We start from the raw sequence: 14,807 nt of genomic DNA on the forward strand, positions 1-14,807 counted from the left end.
GATGAGTCATGCCTAAAACAGTAAAGCAATACAGGTCCTATTAGAAACTATTATATATTTATTTATACCCTGACTTCCCCCCAACACAACTCCAGATAAAAATAGGGACCACAGAAAATACAGGAAAAATGAAGCCAAAATCCTGTTAACGTCACAGTAATTTTAAATTCAAATGCGCAGAAGACAACTGTTGAAGGACACATACCAAATCCCTTCATAGCATTATAGAGGGCCTCAGCATCCTGGTTGGCATCAAAATCTGGATAATCCTTCACTGAACCCCTGTATCTCCCAGCCTAGAAACAAAGAGAAAAAGACAATGAGGCTGTTACCAATTAGGCAGCCCGATAAGGAAACAATATGCCATGTGCAAAATGTATACAATGATGGCACGTGGGAGGGCATGTCCAGCAGCTGCTCCACACTTGTGGAGTTCTTCCCCCTGAAGGATTTCACCACAGCCCAGAACAGAACAATACAGACTCCGAAGCAGCCAGGTTTCAAGTTGCATCAGAGCACAGGTCAGCCAAGGTGGCTTAGCTGGCGTGAGCCAACAGATATTCTTTAAGCTGCCAAGGCCAGACCTAGGTAGGCATTTTGGAACTACGGTGTTTGCCTCCATACTTTTGGAAATCTGAGAACCAAAATGTATGGCAAGACTACATCTGGTAACACCTGTCAGGGTTAACCTTTGCAAAGTAGATTTGATGTTGAGGCAGAGGTATTTAGACTGTTCAACGCATAAATGAAACCACAATGGAAGTCAGTGGCAGAGCACTGCCCTTGAGCCTTTGATGTTCCATCGCAAGGACTGAAAGGAAGGATGCCGGAAGCTCAAGGCCAAACAAGCCTTCCCTATCTCTGATCATGGTGCTCAGGTTGTTTCGGGAGAAGACTATCACCTCCCACAGTCAGAAAGTTGTGCATCATCTTTCAACGTACCCCACTAGACAAAGACTTCCTAAAAACTATTTTGGCTGCATGCAATACAGTTACTTTCCTTTTCACATGTGGGGCTATGGCCAGTGTTTGGCCTCATATATGTATGGAATCATATGGGGAAGCCTGTAAAAAATGGTTTATGGACCTAGCACTGGTTTCCATGGCTGCAACTGCCACATCCATGGGAATTCCCATGCTCCTTCGTGAGTCACAGGTTCAGAGCTTCTCATGCGGGGAAGAAAATAATGGTGGAAAATGGGCCCCTAGATTTTGAAGAAAGCTTAAGAGATCTGAATATCCTAACTGAACAGGCAATTCTTGAAATCAGTTTCTCCTTATCCCTTCCCCCACACCGATGAGTCAGTCTGGCTTCCTGACAGATGGCCAGGGCCCTTGAAGTTATTAATAGAGGCGCTGCTCTGCCCAGAATTCTGCTCTTCTATTCATATTGCCAACTTGGTCTCACAATGACAGTTCCCTACTTGCACATCCACCCCTCTAGAAGTATCAATGCACAAGGAGCTGAGGCACTGCTGCCCATCCCACACTAATCTCTCTGGAAGAACCTTCTGAAATATCTGTCCTGAGATTCCAGGACTTATGACACATCACTTCACAATTATTCCTCTTTCTGGAGAGGGTTGGGAGAATGCTCTCATGTAACAAGATGTGAGAATGATAGATGTCATCTTCCCAGCATCTCCCACACACATACCCAACTGGTTGTTCAGAGGGAACAACCTTTGCAAACTCTATTTACATCTAGCTCAGGGATTCTAAGACTTTCCATCCCCCAGACCCACTAGAAACAGCTGGAAATTACTGAGTACCCCCAGTGACAAAATGGCGGCAGACGGGGGCAGTATGGGATAATCCACGGACAATTGCCAACATCAGTTTCTACTGATAGCTAATCCATCTTTGGAAATGGCCAAATTTATTTGCCAGAGGGCTTTCCTTCCAGCAAGGAGTTGCACAGCTCAGCTTTCCTCAAGCAAAGTAAAAGACATTTGCTGTGAGGATATTGTGACTCACCCTTCTCATTTAGGCAGATTTTGCTGATCCGGAAGTGTTAAGAAGGCTTCCCAGCTCCACATCGCTTTCCAAGTATTTTTTACTCATTTCCGGTGGCTTTAATCTCCCATTCTCCTTTCGCACTGAACTGGTGCTTTTTTCCCCCTGCAACCACCACTTTCCTTCACCCTATACACTCACTTCCTCCTATAGCAGTGTCCCTTGCTTATCTACTTCCTTTCTATTCCCAGTTTATTATTTAACCACCACCTTTTCCCTCACCTTAATTTCCTTTAATACCCCCCTGACTCTTTGCCCTCATCCCCCCTGTAACCTCTCTGGTCCTGAACACCACTGAAATGAGTTGCTGGTGCTGGCATGGCAGGAAAGTGAGGAGGCACTGGGCAAGAAGTGGTTCTGGTAGGTCCTGGCTCACTGCTTGACGAACACAGACCTAGAGGATTTCAATCGTGTATGGATCACCAGGAAATGCAAAAGGAAAAGGAAAACCCACCCTCGAGAGTTTCCAGAGTCACATGTGCCATGCGATATGTCCCTGAACAAATCCGTAAATAACTGCCTCGCCCTCAAACTGGGAATTGGAAATCTTGTCCCCAGGGTCCAAGTGCAACACACAGCCTTATTACGTTACACTAGCTCTATGAACTGTACCAGATCTCTGGACTGGCTGTACAAAAAGTGAAGGTCACGTTGATACATCCCAGCATTACTTCCGCAAAAATCACTTGCATGTAGGGAAACCACATAAACCTATGATAAGTGGATCACACTTCCTCCAACAGAGCCCAGAGCCTGTTACAAAGCATAACAGCTAAACTGCATCAATAAATAAAAACCAATACGAAGCTAAAATACTGCCCTTTCAAACTGAAAAGATCTGGGTAAACAGAAATGTCTTCAACAATAAAGGGGACAGGTGCAACTCCAAGGGGAGACGGTTGGGACTAAGACCTGGGAGAGCAGGGTTCAAACCCCCACTCCGTCATGAAACTCATTTGGTGACCTTGGGCCAGTCACCATCTCTTAGCCTAACCTACCTCACAGGGTTGTTGTGAGAATGAAATGGAGAGGAGAACCACATGTACACCACCTAGAGATCCTTGTGAGATAAAGCTGGTATATAAATGTAATAAATAAATTTATACAAAGAAGGCCTTTTTTGCTCCTGCTCAGGGTTGAGATGGGATAAGACACATTTTCCCAGCTGCTAGGAAAGCACAACATGCCTAATAGTCCAGCTTTAAGAAAAGGCATGTGACAACAAATGTGTAACAGCACATTTGTTGAACTAGAAATTGACTGGGAAACCATCTGGAATAAACAGATTCTCAGGAAACAGAATCTGCATGACCTAAGCAGCAGCTTCCAAGTCTTATAGTTTTGGCGTTCCATTTTCATGCATTTTTAGAAACGGATAAGACTCCCCAAAGTGCATCTGTGCTTGTCACAAGATCAACACAGATTCCCGTAACTTGAGTACAGAATGTCCTCTTTGTGCCATCCGTATGTTGGGTTTTTTTTAAAAAAAAACCATCACCTGCCACAGAAAAGAGACTGTGTTAAGTTCTTAGGCACTATTATTCTACTGCTGACAGATGCCCCATCTTTTTTGGCCACAAAGTTAGGCCTTTTGTTTAGCATTCAGCTGTGCTTTAACAAATTTCATTCCATCGTTTCATTATTCAACAGAATTACAAAAAATAAACAAAACTACAAAACCCAAACCCTACACATTATAACATTATGTTATAATACCAGCTTGGTATGGGGAGCAAAAAAAGAAAAAATACCTCCAGCTACAAGTTTGAGATACTGGAATAAAAGTTGGTATGCATCTTTGGGAGTTCCATTACTTATTTTCATGTTTCAGCAGCAACATGCCCCAATAACTGATTTTCAAGGATATAAACTGTATTACTATGCAGCATCTCCCTTGCCATGCACTCAGATCTCAGAATGAAAACTAGCATGCTCATTTATGAAACTTAATCAACCCTCATATTCATATACAGGGGCGGAGGGAGAAGATGGTACTACTGACAAAAGCAGATAGTATCTTAAGCAAGGCCTCTTGAACGTTATGTTTTGGTTGTAAGTTACTTAACCAAAGAACACCAGACAAACAAATTAGTAGATGCTAGTGGTTCAGGGTGCATCTACCAACTGAGTTCCACAGTCCATAGTTCCCCCTTGTCCTTGCTGATCCATATCATTGATCGAGGAAGTGGTGGGCAAGCACTGACTGCACAATCTGCATGGCTGTCCACATATGGAGCCAATGCCCACTATTCCATCAACTTTAAGCATTTCCCGTTTCTGAAATTGCCATAGATCTTTAAAGGGTCTTTAACTTTCAGCCTGCAAATGTCTTTTTGTTTCCATCTTTGGAAAGAGCGTTAGGCAACAACAACAACAACAACAACAACAACAACAACAACAACAACAACAACAACAACAACAAACTGCATGACAAGAATTGCCCCCTGGAAGGTGTGCCAAAAGCAGCAGCTGTGTGAGGCTTCCATTGGCACCTGCTCTGGGGGATAGACTCCCTGAAATATTTATCAGGGCCCCAGAGCTATTCAAAGTGCATCAGAGCAAAGTTGGGGGGATGCCCACTGTGTGCTGTCAGAATAATTTTCTGAGTGTGGGGAGTTTCTCCTGCATGGCAGCTTCTGGGTTCTAAACATATGAAGTGCCAGGGTGCTTTTTTTTTGCAGCTTGTCACCCTGTGTGTCAATTAACTAACATAGCATAAACAGGGCCATCTATAGAATGAAGTAACATGGTATTTTTTATTAATTTAAAAAATGCCACCAAGAAACATATGACAATGGGCCAGAGATGGAAATGCACAGGAACCCATTGTTGCAGAGTACCAGAAAGGATTTTGAAGGTCCATTCAATTATCTCAGACTACACTTGCACCTGACTAAGCTTAGGCTGCAGTTTTTTCCAGAGAGATAAATGAAGATTCACTGCTAGTGGTGTATACACTAATATCACTTCCATCTCTAGAAAGTAGGTTTATTCAAGGTTTTGCTGTTTCTAAAACCTACAGCTCACAGCCCCTTTTTAAAGCATGGGCCAGCCTTTGACTACCTGATTCTCTCCAGCTGCTTTGGACTACAACTACCATCAGCCCAGTGACCCAATCTAGTAGGCTTAGGCTCTATTGCCCTTTAGATGATGGGTGGTACAGCTGAAGCCTTCTTTCCCTTGCCAATGCCAGGTTCAGCCCAAGGCATGCTTTCCAAGGTGCAGAATCCATATAGTGTCCTCACTCACCCTGCCCAGCTCACTGATGTCCTTTCACTGCCAACTGGTAAGCTACATATTGCTGCTGGTGTAGCCCAGTTAAATACATTTAATAAACTGTAATAATGCATCACATTAAGAGACATTCAAACCTCAACTGTTCCACATGTACAAATGGTACAAAGCACTTGTTCTTCTATTTCCCCCCAGAAGGCATGCCACTATGGTGATGCAACGTAGAATGAACTGTCTCAGAACACATTAAACCATGGGAGTCTTTCAAATTATGCCCACACGAAAAGAAGAGAAATTCACAACTGCTGGCATCCTTTTTATGGTGAGAGTGTTCATTTAGACTCAGAACCAAAGCATGTGTGAAAAAGAGCCTGGCCACATCATCCAGCAATACCCACTGGCCCATCTCCCCTGACCAATATCCTCTGCATGACAAAAAAAAATATTATTAAGTACAGTACCAAGAGAAAGTCAGTTAAGTAGTATTACATTTAGACTGATTTCACACACAGATGTCTGGCACTTACTGATTTCACAACTCAGGAGATCTTTAAATGTCATCCTAGCCATGCAGGGGCCAGCTTTCTGGAAGCAGCATCCTTGTTGCTTGCATAATATTTAAGTGACCGAATCATGCGCAACCCAGTCAGGTCACTGGCAGCCTCACTCCTGTGTCCAAACAAAACAAATTCCTTCCAGTAGCACCTTAAAGACCAACTAAGTCAGTTCTTGGTATGAGCTTTCGTGAGTTGGTCTTTAAGGTGCTACTGGAAGGAATTTGTTTTGTTTTGACTATGGCAGACCAACACGGCTACCTATCTGTTCCTGTGTCCAAGTTGTTTAATCATTACTCCAGCAGCCACCCAGGCAAAAGCAGCTCCCACACATCTCAGGCAATGTTTCAAGGAAGATTTCACTTCAGATTTATTTAACATGGCAACCCCCTCTCTTTTTTCAACTTTTTAAATTTTGGACTGATTCTGTTCACAATGCTGAAGGCGGTTGTGGTTCGAGGACCCGACCCCCGCGAAGTGAAATGAAGACACAGGGACACGTGATATAAGGTTAATGGGCTAGAAAAGGCCACAACTTTATTGATTACAGCAATGAAAAGGTATTGGCTTAGGCATTGGATCACGAAACAAGTGGGTTTATTCACCAGGGGTTCATCACCTGTTGATGATAATCCAACTATAGGCTCACCCCTGATGTCACCGAGGGTCGTGCCATGGCCTCCCGCCAAGCAGGCTTCGGACGGAATACACGACCGCCAGATTCCTTTAACGGAATACCCCTAGAAATTGAAGGCATAGGCGATGGCCACACCTAGCACTTCGACACACCACAACACATTATTCCAATGCCTAACCTACCCACCAATACCACAAAAAGTTGTGACAATTGCTACGAGGTAGGCGAAAAAACCAAAAAGCCGAATGCCAAATGGAAAAACTCCTATCAGGCCCCCCAGGCAACCGGGGCGACCAACCTAAGGTCCATAGCAAGGCCAATGACCTAAGCCCTAACTCGAAGGGAGTGGAGGGTGGGTGACTCGCACAGGACGACGAAGAGAAATGAGGCCGGGGAGAGAGGCTGGCGCTGCAGCATAAAGGCTGCTGGACACGCCCCCCATGGCACCTGGTTGGACGGCCACTGGGGGGGGGGCGTGAGCGCCAGCCAGGTGAGCTGGAGGCAGGGGGCAACGCCCCCTGCTAGGAGCGGTGTTCGGGCTCCCGCCCACAACCACTCCCCTCTCTTTCAGGGAGGAGAGTCTTTCCCAGCTCCTTATTTGAAACAGCACTTGTAACGAGTAGCCCAATTAATGAACTCGCTGCTCCTCCTTTTGCAGCCCTACTGCCTCTTCTCAGATGCCCCCACAGCAAACACCTAAAGCGGTGCAGCACTCAGAACAAGGCCTCAACTCAGCCCCTCAATTAAGATGCCCTTGAGGCCAAATATCCCCTAACACAGGCTTCCTCAACCTCAGCCCTCCAGATGTTTTGAGACTACAGTTCCCACCATCCCTGACCACTGGTCCTGCTAGCTAGGGATCATGGGAGTTGTAGGCCAAAAACATATGGAGGGCCCTAACACATCTGCTATGGAAGCCTCTAGAAATCTGAACTACATCTACTTTTATTGACTGAACGAACAGCGCTCCTCTCTTCCCCCCTATTCTGCTTCATTTTCTATTCCCCCCAGCTCACTCATCCTACTCTGCACTGTAGAGATTTCATTTTTGGAGTTTAGTATACATCTGCTTTTTGTTTAGCTCCAACGCTGGCTGCAGGAGGAAAGAATGTAAACTGTGCTCAAGATCGTATTCTCCGAAACAAACCACAGCTGCAAGGGGAAAGATTTGTTCCTTCACTCCTGATATCAAAAGCCTGAGTGACCTTCCCTCATTAGCATGGTGTTGCAAGATTAGAAACAAGAGATGCCCACCTAGGTTATCACACCAAGGCAAAATTGTCAGTATGGTGGTTGTCACCAACCTGAAGTATCTTAATTGAGCAGGAACTGAAAATGCCTTACCTTTCCGCTGCTTGACATGACTTCTGGATCAGTGTTAACAGAAGATGTGGTGGATGCTACATAACAGAAGAAAAGGAGATATATTAACCATGTGGATGCCCCCCCCCAATCCTTTAATTTTATTACCCCAATGGACCTAAACTTCAGCATACTTCGCAAAGAAAACACAAGAAGCTGCTTGGTCCACCCATCTCCAACTATACTGAGAGCACGTCTCTAAGAATACATTTCTGCCTCCCAGTAGTAACAATAAACCACGATGAACAAAACTGTGGTACAAAATAAGTATTCTAACTGCTTTATAATACAATGAATACACACACACACACACACACACACACATATAATTTAACACAAAACGACAGTACATCTTCTAGGAAAAGTCTAAACTCACTTAAATGTGCTTTCACTTAAATGTGCCATACTGAAGATATCAGGGGTGGAACCTGGGGCTTCTGCATGCAAAAGGTGTGCTCCAACACTGAACCATCCTCAGGGGATGCTCCTATGTAAAATTCACCCTTTTTGGGAGGGAGATATATTGAACTTTATGGTACATTAGAAACTGGCCCCTACAGCACCACCCACCAGTTTCCCTGCAAGATCATCCTTGGGCTGGGCTTGGTGAACATCACAGCTCTCAGCCACAACTTTGACGGCGGAGGGAGGGAGGAAGGCCCACATTAAAAGATTGTGAGCGCAGTCCAGATCGCCAATGAGTGGAGGCATTCCAGCTAGTAAAGATGTACGCGAGCTCCTTGCAGACATCTCATCTCTGCACTGCGGTCTGTCTACTGGGCTGAGTTCCAGTAAGAAAGTAACCCTTTAGTATTCGGGAAGCATGCTACAGAGTACCTAAAGCAAGACAAAGGAGCCAAGGGCTGCTTTGGGCATTACGTTTTAATATGTGCTTTCGAAATATTTCTTACAAACACATAATTTGGGCATGCAGTAAGATGTGCACACACCACAGCGTAAATCAGGGGTCAGCAAATTTTTCGGCAGGGGTCCAGTCCACTGTCTCTCAGACCTTGGGGGGTAGGACTATATTTTGAATAAAAAAATGAACAAATTCCTATGCCCCACAAATAACCCAAGATGCATATTAAATAAAAGGACACATTCTACTCATGTAAAAACATGCTGATTCCTGGACCGCTGGATTTAGAAGGTAATTGTGCTGGATCCGGGCCCCGGACCTTAGTTTGCCTACCCATGGTGTAAATCGTACAAGTACATAACAAGGACACCTGCCATTATATATGGGCTCTGAGTGGTGACACCAAGCTTTGTTTCTCCATGTCCTCAGAAGCAGTTTGCTGCATGAGGTAGAGCCACTGCACTCGTTTCCCATCTGCTTACAAGGAAGGAGAGGGGTAGGGTGGTGGTGGGACTGGTGTGGTGCAAAGACCGGCTGGTCACAGCAGTAACCACCTGATTAGATTACTGCAGTGGGCTCTCCATGAAGCTGCCCTAGAAGATGGCACAGCAGTAGCAGCTAGTGCAGAATGTGGCAGCTACCAGTAATCTCATATAGAACCCCTGTATCCATACATTCCTGATGTGCTGGGGGTGGGGAGTTTGTTTCCCATCTGCATCCCATCGCCACATAAATTGGAGACATGGGAAAGAGCCAAGTGACACATCTGTTACAGAATGGCCCTCCCTTGAAGGCCCAGATAACACTAACATTGGGTATATTTTGCACCAAATTAAAATCAGAGTGAGGACAATACAACCTGCCTTCTCTTTGCTGCTACATCACACAGCTGGAGGGGAAGGGGCTGGGGAAAGGGAATAGTGCCAAGCAAGAGTGTGGTCTCTGATTACAGTAAGTTGAACAAATCCTTTGCCTTGTTCACAGGCCCCACTATGAAGGACTATGAAAAGGTAACCTGCCTCTTTGCAGCTTTGGAAACACAGCTGCAAAGCCAGGGATGCTGTTTCAACTTATTCCTAGTTGAAGGCTACATACATAGAGATTTGTACATGATCAGTGTACTAACACTTCATCATTTATCCTCGCAGACCCTACAAAAGCTGGAATATATTGAACAAAAATCAGTGTGAAAGGGAACACATTGGGAATGCTGATGGTTCTGAGGCTAGATACGAGGTGGGGAAGCTTTTCAACCTGAGGGAAAAAATGGATGCAACCCTCACTTTTTATCGTAGGTTACATCCCAGCAGCAATGCAGAAAGGCAGAGGCTTCTACACAAGCACACATACCACACTGCCTTGCTTCAGGCAGGCGAGAGGCACTGTGTCACAGTTCAAGGACACATTGCAGCCACACAAAAGTACTCAAAGAGGATGTGGCCTGGGGAGGGGCCCAGGGGAGATGAACAGAAAGCAACCAAGACAAGATCATGAACAGCAGCAACTGACACACACATCCATGGCTAAGGAGAAGGGCCTGTGGGAGGGGCATATCCATGCAATACTTTAGCCTGGATCAACAGCCATTCTGCACCTCAGTGTTTCTAAGAGCTAAGAGGACACAGTCCTATTGCTCTTAGTAGAATCTTAGAACGCTGTGGTTATGACAGTAATGCTTATTTGGCAAAATTTATACACTGATGGATTGCTTTTTAAAAACAAAATCTTAACATTGTGGTGTACACGAAGCCTGCCTCATTTCCTGTCCCAGTACCCAAGGAGCTCACATCCGGTGTGTGCAAAATTTTGGGTGCACCGTGTATAAAGTCTCCAGATTGAAAGTTTGCTTTCACCCTGCCATGAAAATGAGATTTCCCCCCTCCATCCTAGGGCCAAGGGAGTGGGGGGAGATCACATACATTCAGACAAAAATGCACAGAATAATGACAGGAGTGAAGGGTGGCAAGCATACTTTGATGACTAATAACTCTACTTCATTTGACTCTGGAAAGAACAAGTGATGGGTACACAGTTCTTAGCCCAGACATTTTGTACTGACTCAAAATAAGAAGGGCACACCAGTACCAACCCCCCAAGTTTGTGCAGTGCTAGGTTTCCAAAGAACTGCAAGGTTTTCCCCCATCTCTGATGATGGTGTCATTTTGTCTCTATGACAATAGCTTTTAAAGAACAAACAGACAAAGGCATTTACAACCAGCGGACTTCAGTTGCCTAAAAGCAAACAGACACTATTGAATGGAAAAGTGGTGAAAGAGAGTACAACAAGCAGCAAATGCTTAGTTCTGTAACACATCTAAGGGTGGTCAGTAAGAAGAAATTCAATTTGTGCAAAAATGAGGCCTATATGCCATCCCTGAAAACTGCTCTTCAAGCCTAGCATCTCAGCCTTATTGCATGTGCATGATAAAATGTTCCAGTTAGCAGAAGCACTACAGCATTCTGTAGTAGATGAAGCTTCTGGACCAGCTGTAAGGGCAACTACAGGAAGAGAGAATTACAGTAACCTAATATTAAGGTTACCAATGGATGGATCCCTCTGCCCAGGAATGGTCATCACTGGCAAACCAACTGAATCTGGTAAAAAGGTTAGGGAAGGCCTTTATTTTGCAGGAGCTTAAAAGAAAAACATTTTGAAAACACCCCATGACAAATGATTTACTAGAGCGAATGAATGAGATTGCAATGCATCCATGTCTCTGAATGGAAAACAGAATGAACAAATAGCCTGTTAACATTTTGAGAACTGTTAGAATCTCTTGAGGAAGCTGCAAGGTAGCCTGTTCTCTTCTTTAGTGGCTTCCTAAAAACTGCCTTGCCTTCTCCACTCTTGAAAGAGTATGCCTGGTGGGTTAGACATAAAGGCAGCTTGCTCACGCGTCTAACCTTTCCTCACAACAGCTAGAAATCTGCATTTTCAGGTATATATTTTCCTGCTCCAAAACAGCATGAGCTGAGGGCTATTTTTAAACACTGTAGGCAGTATGCTGTGAAGGCAGTTATTAAGCACTAACACTCACACTGTAGCCTGCATCAGAAACATTTCATTCCCAATTTAAACAAATGGCCTATAGCAGAATCCAAAAACATCTATTCAGAAGAAAGCCTCACTGAATTCAATGAGGTTTATTCCCAGATAGGAGCATAGAACAGCAGCCTAAAAGTCATTCCAGAAACAATATGGCACAGGCAAGCCCCACCCAGTCCGAAGGAAATAAGGGCTTTTACAAGGCTGGGTAGATCTCATAGCTGCAACACACATCTTACATGTGTCAAGGGCCTTCCTTTAAGACCCCAACATAATGGAAATACTTAGGTTCTCAAAAACAGCACAATCCCATACATGTTTATGTAGAAGTAAGATCCACAGGAGGGCTTACTCCATTGTGCAATTGCCTTCAGGGTTGAAGAAGACTTAAAATCAATACACGAAACAGACTAAAAGCAAAATATTTTAAATGCTACAGTTTGTGCTCACATGATTTTTGAGAAACGACTCGTGACTATTTAAGCCTTAGCTCTCCAATCCTATTTTTGTTCAGGATAATACATACGTTCCATTAAAATTAGATCAGAAGTCACAAAAATGGTCACTGCCCACACCTAAAAAAGAAAAAGCCCCAATCATTTCTATGCGCTTGGACCCAGCCCTGCTGGGACATGATTTTCAAATGTAACTAAACAGAGCATCGAAATAGCAGTCTTCTAGCCTCCTGCAACTTCTCATCAAGACAGAAATCATATATAAAACTTTGCTCATATTTTATGAATTAAGAAAAGCAGAAATACCTCCCTCCCCACAGGAAAATCGGTTTAAACTTTAAACATATGCCTAACATTTTATGCCAACATGTGTTTTGGGGGGAGTGGGTTACTTTGGAAAAAAGATTCTTACATTATTGATTTGCTACCATTTTCACTCTCTGGGTCCATAGTGCCAACATTCCTAATAGCATTTCGCCTTACAAATATGGATTAGCGTTATGAATACAGCTTTGGCGTGGTGCTCAACTTCTTCTGCTCCTACGCTGCATCTACTGGTGTGCAAAGACTGTAGAGAGACAGACATGGGCGTAGCCAGGGAGGCAGGGGGTATCTGCCCCTCTAAATCCATCAAAATCAATACAAATCTGAGAGCCCCCACAAAGCCTGCCCCCCCCAATCCTGGCTACGCCCATGCAGACAGACAAGACAGACAAAACCACCACTGCAGCTCAATCCAAGACTAGTATTTGGGGCAGTGCTAGAAACTGAGATAGAAAAGCTAGGAGCGAAAAGGCACTAGGTTTTCAGTTGCCACAACGATACGTCTCCACGATTGCAAAGCAAATGAAGACAAGATGGGGAATTTAGCTAAAAATGGAACCAGTGTTGTGCACAAAAGACAAGTCCTTTCAGAACAAAGACGCCATCGAGTGCCAAAGCAGCCTAAAGAGATGGGGCTGCAGTTTCACCCCAGCAAAAGTAGAAACTGAACCTCTTTGACTCAAATAGATCAGGCAGTTTGCCCAAACTGGATCTGCCCGGGCCACACCCACCGGCTTCTACAAAGAGCCAAGTCACTGAAAACTCAAGGCAAGTTTCCTAGCTAGTGAGGCGCTTGTATTATGCGGCTCCTGAGGGCTTGCATTGCAAAGCAGAAAGCCATACTTCTTAAGAGAGAGAAAGTCTGGCTTTAAACGGGCAACGAAAGTGAGTGAAGAGATACCAAGGAAAGATAAAAGACTGTTTATGTATGCAACAACAGCGGCTAGAATTCTTTTAGCCCCCAAATGGAAAGAACAAGAAGTAGCAACGAAAGAAGAGTAGCAGTTGAAAATGATGGACTTTGCAGAGCTAGCGAAGTTGACGGGGAAAATCCGAAACCAGCAGGATCAAAAGGACTGATGTGAATTTATACGATATTTGAAAGATTCTTGTCAAGCAATTAACATCCCTAGCAGGGCTGACTGAAGACTTGTCGTGAGAAATAGTCTCCCTTTTTATATTTATTTAAACTTTGAGGTATTTTGTAATGAGTGCAACTAGAACTGGAAAACGTAGACAATGCAATGATATAAAGGTTAATTTTGAAAGCCACGAGGCGGGAGGGAAGGAGGTCCATGAGCGGTAAAGTGAATCATAATGATGTGTTTGTATATTATTAAATGGAAAACTAATAAAAATTATATCAAACAAATAAACGGGGAACGAAACGCAGCACCACACCATTCTGACGGGATCTTGGAAGGAGGCGAATGTATTCCTTCCATCTCCCCCACCTCACCTCACCCCGCTGGCCTTTCCCAGCAAGCTAGGGCTGCCCCCGTTTCTTGCCCCCCGTTTTTAACTTACTTCACGGGCACCAGGAGGCCTCTTCTGCTAGAGCCGTTAGGAAGAAGCGCCTCCGTCGGTGCGCAGCCAGGCCGCGGGGCACGCGAGACGCCGGAGGAAAGGCTGACCTCGAAGCGCCGCAGCTGTTTCCTTTCCCTCGCCTCGGCTCCGCTCGAGTAGCGACGTCACGCGCTCCGGAGCCGCCCAGTCCCGGGCTGACTCCCTCCCTCCTCCCGCCCGCCCGCCCTGGCCGCCTCCTCAGGTGGGCGACGGAGCGACGCCCGCTGCAGAGGAGGACCTTGGCTGACGCAGGCGCCGCAGGGAGGGGGGAAGGGGGGACTCCCCAAATGGGGCCTCGTTTCAGCTTGCATCTCTCTCCTGCCAGACGGTAGCGGCTGGATCACCTTGGCTTGGGTGTTAGCAAAGGGAGGCAGAAGGGAGTTACTTAAGGCTCAGGTTTATGCGCATTTACGTGGGAATATATTCTGGCGCACGCTCAGATTTACTCCTGAGTAAACGTGCATAGGAGGCGGTTGCGCTGCTGCTGCTGCTGCTTCTTTGGCGATCACTCGTAGCCGAGTAAGATTGTCTTCCATGAACCCGGTTTTAACAAAATAAAAAACTTCCAGTAGCACCTTAGATACCAACTAAGTTTGTTATTGGTATGAGCTTTCGTGTGCATGCACACTGCGGAGGCCTTTTCTGGATCCACATGTCCTTCCAAAGTGGGGACATTGGTTTCTGGGCGGGAGTTGATCACGGTGTGGATTTGCCAAGCCTGCCTTCCGCTTAGCACGTTTCTCCCTTTACA

At 45.1% G+C, this 14,807-nt stretch overlaps 1 long non-coding RNA gene across 1 annotated transcript; it reads right to left on the reverse strand.

The window, feature by feature from the left end:
* Positions 1-204: 204 nt before the first annotated feature.
* Positions 205-14,180, reverse strand: LOC309336129. Its single transcript, XR_014153899.1, has 3 exons — positions 14,018-14,180; positions 7,786-7,841; positions 205-296 (listed from the first exon to the last, which is right to left on the reverse strand). It is a non-coding gene; the product is annotated as an uncharacterized lncRNA (long non-coding RNA).
* Positions 14,181-14,807: the final 627 nt, after the last annotated feature.

This window comes from Podarcis erhardii (genome assembly GCF_964252035.2).
Source record: "Podarcis erhardii genome assembly, chromosome: 2".
Classification (NCBI taxonomy): domain Eukaryota; kingdom Metazoa; phylum Chordata; class Lepidosauria; order Squamata; family Lacertidae; genus Podarcis; species Podarcis erhardii.